This window comes from Macadamia integrifolia, chromosome 2 (genome assembly GCF_013358625.1).
Source record: "Macadamia integrifolia cultivar HAES 741 chromosome 2, SCU_Mint_v3, whole genome shotgun sequence".
Lineage (NCBI taxonomy): Eukaryota > Viridiplantae > Streptophyta > Magnoliopsida > Proteales > Proteaceae > Macadamia > Macadamia integrifolia.
The window spans coordinates 19,057,992-19,067,115 of NC_056558.1; the positions used below are offsets into that span (position 1 = coordinate 19,057,992).

General features: G+C 37.2%; 1 long non-coding RNA gene across 1 annotated transcript in view; it reads left to right on the forward strand.

Annotated features, from left to right (window-relative positions):
• The first annotated feature begins 4,370 nt into the window (after positions 1 to 4,370).
• LOC122058234 overlaps positions 4,371 to 9,124 on the forward strand; it is a 12,047-nt gene continuing 7,293 nt past the window's right edge. The window contains exons 1-2 of the long non-coding RNA XR_006133712.1: positions 4,371 to 4,508; positions 8,948 to 8,994. This is a non-coding gene — a long non-coding RNA (uncharacterized LOC122058234). The remainder of the gene's footprint in view (positions 4,509 to 8,947; positions 8,995 to 9,124) is intronic.

A 9,124-nucleotide genomic window follows, 5' to 3' on the forward strand; every position in this document is an offset into this window, starting at 1 on the left:
CTTGCTCTATTTCAAGAAACTTCTTCATCTTCTTCTGAAGATGAAAAACATAAGCTTAACCAAATTCAAACCTCTGAACATAGTTCTTCCAGTTCTTCCAATAATGAGAATTTTCAAGCATGTAATTGTGATTCTTGTATTATTGGCCTTAGCTGTGAAGATTGTGTTCCCAAATCCATCCGTATGCTTCGTGCATCACCAAATTCAAACATTTTTGATTATATTGATAGTTTAGCAGACCCAGAACAAAAGAAGGCCTGCCTTGAGCATCTCAGAAACAATGTTTCTACCCAAAACTCTCCTCAACCTTACAACCTTCATCAAATCATGCAAAAGTTTGATAAAATATCAAAACCAACTATCCCTGACCATTCTGGACGAATCAAATCCCTTGAAACCACTACTGCATCTCTGCAGTATGAAATAAAACAAATTAAGCAACAAATTGCCTTCTTACACAGACATCAAAACCAACAGGCTTCAAACAACGAACCATTAATAAACCCCTTTGTAACTCAAGATCTCGTTGAACCAAACCCAACAATCCCTGGTTTTGTGTCTACTATAACCTGTCAAAATTGGTATGTTCGCATAACCTTAGTTATTAACGCTTCATTCAAATTTTCTGCCATTGCCTTAGTTGATTCTGGTGCTAATGCCAATTGCATCAACGAAGGTGCTATTCCAACCCAGTTCTATGAAAGAACTACTCAACGCCTTAACACGGCTAATGGATCTGGGTTGAATGTCCAATACAAACTTTCAAACACCCATGTCTGCAACCAAGGCCTTTGCCTTCCCCAAACTTTTATCCTTGCTAAAGATCTTGACCAAACCATAATCCTTGGTCAACCATTTTTAGAAAAAATCAAACCATTCAAAATAACCCAAGATGGGATTTCTACAAAATTTCAAGGACAAAAAATTGTCTTTCCATTCTTACAAGCCCAAAACTCTAATGACCAAAGCATTAGAAAAATTAAACAATTAAATTTTCTCAAAAAAGAGCTTCTCCATGAAAGAATCTCTGATCATCTTAAAAATCCCAAAACTATCCAACAAATTAATCAAATTAAATCAAAATTTGAAACTAATCTTTGTTCTGATGTTCCTGATGCCTTTTGGCACCGAAAGCAGCATATGGTTTCCCTACCTTATGCTACTGGGTTCTCAGATCTTCAAATCCCCACTAAGGCACGCCCAGCTCAAATGAATCAAACTCTTCTTGAAACTTGCAAAGAAGAGATCAATGATCTCTTAGCCAAAAAACTTATCCGACCTAGTACCTCACCTTGGAGTTGCACAGCCTTTTATGTCAATAAGGCTGCTGAGATAGAAAGAGGTACTCCTCGACTAGTAGTTAATTACAAACCTTTGAATGATGCCCTCCAATGGGTCAGATATCCAATACCAAATCAAAAGGATCTTTTACAAAGGATTTATCAAGCAAAAATCTTTTCCAAATTTGATATGAAGTCTGGTTTCTGGCAGATCCAAATCCATGACAAGGATCGTTATAAAACCGCCTTCACAACACCCTTTGGCTTATATGAATGGAACGTTATGCCATTCGGCCTCAAAAACGCCCCTAGTGAATTTCAGAAAATCATGAATGACATATTCAATCCTTATGGACAATTCACTATTGTCTATATTGATGATGTTCTGGTTTTCTCAAATTCTATTGAACAACACTTCAAACACCTAAGAACATTTTATCAAATTATTAAATCAAATGGTCTTGTTTTATCAAAGAGGAAAATGGAATTTTTTCTTACTAAAGTTAGATTTCTTGGGCATTTAATTGAAAAGGGTACTCTTACCCCTATTGATCGTGCCATTACCTTTGGTGAGAAATTCCCTGACCAAATCCTTGATAAAACTCAATTACAAAGATTTTTAGGAAGTTTAAATTATGTTCGTGATTTTCTTCCCCAGATCAGTAAAATTGCCGAACCTCTTTATCTTCGACTTAAAAAGAAACCAACTCCCTGGTCTCAAACCCAAACAACTGCTGTTCAAACAATCAAAAGGCTCGTTAAAGAGATTCCTTGTTTATTTATTCCAAACCCAGAGGCATTTAAAATTGTTGAAACTGATGCCTCTGATATTGGTTATGGAGGAATTCTCAAACAAAGACTCCCTGATAATAACAAAGAACAATTAGTTCAATTTACTTCTGGTATTTGGAATTCTGCTCAAAAGAATTACAGTACCATCAAAAAAGAGATTTTATCAATTGTTCTCTGCATTCAAAAATTTTAAAATACATTATTAAATAAACCATTTTTAGTTCGTGTTGATTGTAGCGCAACTAAATATGTTTTACAAAATGATGTTTCAAATCTTGCATCAAAACAAATTTTTGCCCGATGGCAAGCTTTACTATCAATTTTTGAATTTCAAATAGAATATATTAAAGGAGAATCCAATTTTGTCCTTGACTTTCTTACCCGTGAATTCTTACAGGGCCAGACTCCTCAAATTAACCTCATTAGGATGGCTCCCCCTAAGGAGTCCACTTCCTCAAATTCTGTTGTCAGAACCAAATCAAGCTATGGTGCTGCGGCTGCCTCTGCTGCACCATCAAACCAAATTGTTACCCGTAGCGAGACCCAAATGGCTACTACCACAACACCTTATTCCCATGCTGTGGTAGTAGGCTCTACCGCAGGACCTATCCAACCCACAAATAAGGCTAGTTCTAGCCTCCAAACTACCCAAGCCAAACCTCTTCAAACAGCACAAGGTTCCAAACTCAAAAGCCAATATCATGAAAAGCCATGCAAAGAAGACCTCTTCACTATTGAAGAGCCCTTATACAAATATCTTGACTCGCCAATTATGATGGCACAAGCAGTTTTTTACAAATGATGGAATCACTATTCCAACTCCCAAGCAAAACATCAAGAATATTACGAGTATATTCTCGTAGAAACCGATTCTGTCATACTCAAACTTAATTATGACAGAACCGACCCAACTCTGGTTACACATACAACTGTAACCATCTGCAAAATCCTGTCTCTTCAAGACTGGGGGACTCATCCCATGAACCAAAGAAGCTTTTCAAATACTTTTTCCCCACAAAATTATACATACATGGATTACCAGGAAGCCTGGTTCAAAGCTTTCACTTTTCAAAATCGAACCAACCGCCACTCTTGGTTCTTCTGTTTTGAGTACAAATTTAACAACCAAACTCCCAATTGGTTTCCCAAATGGTGGGATCAATATGGTCCCATGGAAGAAATTTTACCACCACAAATACAAGATTCCTTCCAAACATTTTCTCAAAACTCAACACCCCAACCTCACCAACTAAATCTTCTCAGATTCTTTTTCCACTGCCGCCTCGCATGGATACTATTCTTGGAATACCAAATTTATGACTACCAGATAAATGACTGGATTGCTCCAGTCCTCTGCCGGTCTTTCAATATCAAATGGTGGGACAACTGCGATGTCTCCAAATGTGAGAAAAATGCATTAATCAAAAGCCTCACAGGTCTCCAGCCTGTTCCAAAAATCCAAAGCTCCTCCAAATCAAGCACCAAAAGTGAGAAGGAAGCCCTACGGGCTCGTCTAGCCGAACTCGGTTCCGACTCAGACGATGACGACAATGAAGGTTCCAGTGATGGAGCCTACAGTCTCAAATCTATGCAAAGATCTGTTCCTGCCCATGAACTCTGTTATGGGCAAGATCCATATGAGGTTGACCCTGACTTCGTCCCTGACAGTCTTACGGCGTCCTCCTCCAGCAAATTCAAAGAAGTTACCTCCCGTCAGTCCCGACGGACAACCAATGCAAAGTCCTCCTCGACCAAATAAGTTTGGTCCAAAAACGTCTGCTAAGACGGTTATAAATTAGCCGACGAGGTGCAGTCGTTAAAATCCACCTAGTCAAATAACCTCGGACGACCTTTAAGGAAAGGGGGTACTGTTACTATCCCAGGTTATAGGATAGTCCGGCCAATATCCGGCTCAAATTAATAGGATACAAATTTCTTGATCAAACCAATACGGAGAACAGTGTCTACGACACGTGGAATGCCGTGGTAAGATCATTGAAGATTCCAAATCAACTATCGGCAGCAAAATCCATCAAAGATGCCAAATCATTTGTCGATAGCAACTCCAACTTTCGGTGCCCACAGTTCCACAAAATTGTCGGCAGCAGCAACTGTTCACTCCAAATACAAATTCAAGTGCACAGTTCCAAATAATGTCAAATGAAATGTCAAATAGTACCTAATTTGGTACAGTACCAAATGAAACCCAAATGAAAACCAAACCCACATGTAATCCAAATGAGCCTCCTTACACTATAAAAGGAGCACCAACCCCCCTCACAAACCACTTGAAAAAATTTGGACTTGAAATCCTAGAACTTAGAGAGAGAAGCTCCGAAGCAAGCTAAGCCTCCACAAGTTCTTCCAAGATCTCTCCGAGCATCCCGTCGGACTTCAGCAAACTCCGATCATCCCAAGTCTGATCGTCCATCAAAGGTTAGCTACCTACAGCTCAAAGCCAACCCAACCTTCTTCTTCTCAAATCCTCTAACCCAAACTGTCCTAAGCCCATCTAGAGACTCGAGAACTCTAGATCAAAATCTCCAAATATTGTAATATTTACTTTCAAAAGTTATATTTCAAAGTATTTTCTTTGATTGCATTATTAGTCTCTTTTTACATCTGCATTTGCATATAGCAGCTTCTTTTTCTATCCTTGGATCAAAGCCTACAGTCGTGCCTCTTGATTCAAAGACATAGATCTGGTTAAGCAGCTTTTATTTTCTGCAATTCCATATCTTTTATTTTCTGCAATTCCATATCTTTTATTTTAAATTCATGGTTACTTCTTTTGTTTATTTTAATTCAAGCACAAATTTAGTTCTGAGTAAGGTATTGCACCCATCTCAGTGTTAGCCTCCTTGCTGGATCGGAGTAAGGTATCGCACCTATCTCATTCTGATTGCTATACAGAACCAGGAGATCTCAATTTCCCTGGATTTTAGCATATCTCGATCCTGTAATCTGGTATATATATATATATATATATATTTTTTTTTTATATGTACTCTTTTTTTTCTTTTATTTTTTTAATTATATATGATTGTGTTCTATATAAGAAAAGTATTATTTTAACCAAAAGGTGATTAAAAATAATTGTAACCATAGTGTAAGATTAATTATATGTACCTTTCTTACTATTATTAGTATTATTGATTTGCATTATTCGTAATTATTATTATTATTATTATTATTATTATTATTATTATTATTATTATTATTATTATTATTATTATTATTATTATCATTATTATTATTATTATTATTATTGATGCTGGGCCCTACATGAGGGCTAGTTAGGGACCACAAGGAGCCCACAATACTTTTGTTTTCTGCTTTTTCTAATGAGGGCTTCAAAGTCTTCAGCCTAACTAATTCCCCGGGTTCAATTGACCTCACAATCGTAGGATCGGGTTATTAGCAGAATTTTTCGGAAAGCCAAATTAATCTCATTGTGAATGACCCCAAAGTTGTTGCCAAGGTAATTTGAACATAAGTAAGATGTTTATTGAGACACTTTACTCATGCCAATTCACTAATGAACCAATCTCTTGGGATTCATACACTACTATATTACTACTATTACTATTTCAAGAGAGGCGAAGATGGTAGGGTCGAAAACTCTTGACCTTTCCGCCAAACCCAAATGTCTAATCACCTACCAATGAGCTAGTTGCTCATCCCCAAAAGGCCTCATTAATTAGTCTTTTAGTTTGCATTGTTTTAATATTTACAACTTCTATCTTAACTTATTTTAATCTTAATAATTTTTTTTTTTTTTCTGATAGATATTAATTGTTGTCACATATGTCACCTGAAGACCAAGGGTCCAAGACCAAAGTCCCCATGAATGAATGTGTCATTAAAGCTTTGTTTACCAAATAAATAATAATAATAATAATAATAATAATAATAATAATAATAATCATCTTAATCCTTTCTAAGATGTTACACTTACACCCCATGGTTTTAGCGCTTTCAACCTAATACCCAAACGGCAAGTTTAAGGATTAAGTTTTTATTTTTTGCATGTATGATGTTATATATTTGTTAATTTATCACTACATGTAATAAGATAGATGGTTCTTTGAGTAATGGGCATGGGAGGCACAATAGTTCAGGACAACGAGGTCTTCATGGGGGAGGAGAGAGAGAGAGAGAGAGAGAGAGAGAGAGAGAGAGAGAGAGAGAGAAACGAGTTCTAGCGTACCTGTCAAGTTGGCTCTTGAGGACATTTTCCCATGTAATAGTTGTATGGGAGGAAAACGTTACATGATGGTGTGACCACTGCTTTAATGAATGGACTGACTAGTGGGAGTGTATGCATATTGCACAGGCATCCAATTAGAGGGACAGACTTCTTATCATGTCATCCTATGTTTTGATGTAAAGGGTACAACTAGGTAACCTTCTTTTCCCCTAATTGTATACATATATGTGAACCTTACATAGGCGAAAAGATATAAAATCTCTTTTAAGGACCCTGGATTCCTATACAGCCCACCTAGGAAGGTTTTCCTCTACAATCTTAATGCGTCATATGATAAATCATATTGGGGCCACCTGTGTGCATACATAGGGTATTTATCTAAGGAACATTGTTCAACAAACAAATAAAAAAAAAAAAAATAGAGAGGAGAAATTCATCCAAAAAAAATTGGTCAGAACCTGTATGACAGGAAGAGATCTTGTTGTAACAGCAAGTGCCCAATGGCGTCACCCCATATTCTAATATCAAATTCTGAGAGTGGAAAAGCCCAATGGCTTTTGCGGCTTTCTGCACGCGGTCTCTTTCCCCATGATTTCCACCACCACTTGAGTTAATGGGCCACTTGGTCTAAACTATCTGTAGCATGTAGGACCAGGTTTTGCTTCATGATTAGGTTAAATATGGGCCTGGGCTTCTCTAGGGGCTTTAAAGCCCATTCCAGCATTATAGACTCTAAATGATTAGGTGAGAAGTTTATAGCTTAGGTACCACCACTACAGGTATTAACTTTAAACTTGGGAATAATGAGCACACCTAAATCAAAAAAGAAAATCTTACAAGAACAACTTTGACCAGTACCCAATTACTGCTGGTCTGGTTCTGAGAGGCATAAGCTCCTCATAGGTCAAGTCCAGACTTTTAGCAGAGGCTTAACCATTAATGAAGGAGCCCACCAAAACAAAACAAGAGAGAGAGAGAGAGAGATTTCTTCATTTTCTTTGGATTACTTTCCTTTGGAAGGATTTTAACTACTGCTCTTATCATGAGATGCAAGGAAAAGTCATTTATTATCTCTCTCTCTCTCTCTCTCTCTCTCTCTCTCTCTGCCACTTTATGTTGAAGCTTTTCCCACATTTGAAGTTTTTACAAAAAGGAAGGGGAAGCAACTGAAATGTTCAATGAACAATGAATAACCCAATAACAACCAAAAACAGACACTCCCACAAGGGGAGTAACTAAGGACCTGAAACTTCAACTTTGGCACTTTTTGCATTGTGGAGTCTCTTTAGTTTTAATTGGTTTGGGGACTTGGGGATCATTCTCTTTGGGTAGTGGAGGCAGGAATTTCCCTTCCCAATCCAAATAATATGATTACATACACTATCATCCATCTTCTCTTGCACTTTTTCTTGTTTTCCTCATACTTTTGTGACAAATGAAATGAATCCGTAAAAGATAATGCCCACCCATCTCTTTTTTTCTCTGCCCTATTCATTTCTTTGCAGAGTTCTAAGCTGCTATTATTACAACTCTTACTCCCCATCTCCTTTCCTCAACCTTTTTTCTGTCTTTAATAATCTTCCTTGCAATATTGATTGCTTCTAAGTGCTCTCTCTCCATTCTCTACCTTTTTAGTTTCTCTTTTCCTCACTAACATCTAAAAAAAACTTTTTAACATAAAACACAAAATGTGATTTAAAAAGAAAAGGGGTCAAGCAAGATGAGAGTAACACATTCTTTGCATATAGACCACCCAAGACTTTTCTGCCTTCCTTACCCAAGCCACCCCACACACACCTCTCTCTCTCTCTCATCACTAATTAGTCTACCTCCTTGGTTATGGACCCCTAGGTCTTGTGACCCTGTCTATTTTATAGTAGAAAAAAGATGATTATGATAATGATCAATCAGCAAGCATGGGCTGCTCGCCGAAAAGTTTATTGATGACAATTTTAACTCACTAAACTTAAAATCTAGATATAGAGAGTTTTCCAAACCACACCCATCATGACATGAGAAACAGTTTTTTCAATAACAATCCCACATGGTCAGAGAGAAGAGAATATGTATCAGTGCAAGACCCACATGATTATGATGTAAAAGAAGATAGATAAACATCCACAACCTGTCGGCATAGAGATCTTTATCCCTAAAATATATTTCACATTTTATTTCTCCATCCCATCCCCATCCCCATCCCCATCCCCATCCCCATACTTACACTTCTTAATCTCTCTCCCTCTCTCACTGGGGAGTTAGACATGTGGCAACCTATTATTAAACGAAAACCTTTTGCTTCTACCATGTTGTGTGCTTTTCCATAGATTCCTTTATGGTTAATTGTTTATGTCTTATGTGTGGGTCAGGATTAAGTTGTTCCTATTATGCCTTCAAGAAAATGGGATGTTTGGTTCCTACAAAAGGGGGGATACATTTGTTATCTAAGCTTTTATTATTATCTTAATCAATTCATGATTAAGCTCAAGATGTCCATGTCTATCTAGAGGTAGGACCAACCTATAGACTAACTTGCTCCTTTGTTTATTGGTAATTCTTTACGCTTTATACTCTCCACCTTATAATTAGGGTTTGGAGTGTTCTACCTACTTCACTTGATGATGACCTCTTTTCAGTGTCCTGATCTCCTGATATATAATTATGTTAGGGAGAAGATTTCCTGACCAAGTCATGGGCTTATAAAGTAATAATAAGGTAATCTCTCTGTCTCTCTGTCTCTCTCTCTCTCTCTCTCTCTCTCTCTCTCTCTCTCTCTCTCTCTCTCTCTCTCTCTCTCTCTCTCTATATATATATATATATATTAACAGGCCAAAGAGGAAGCAAA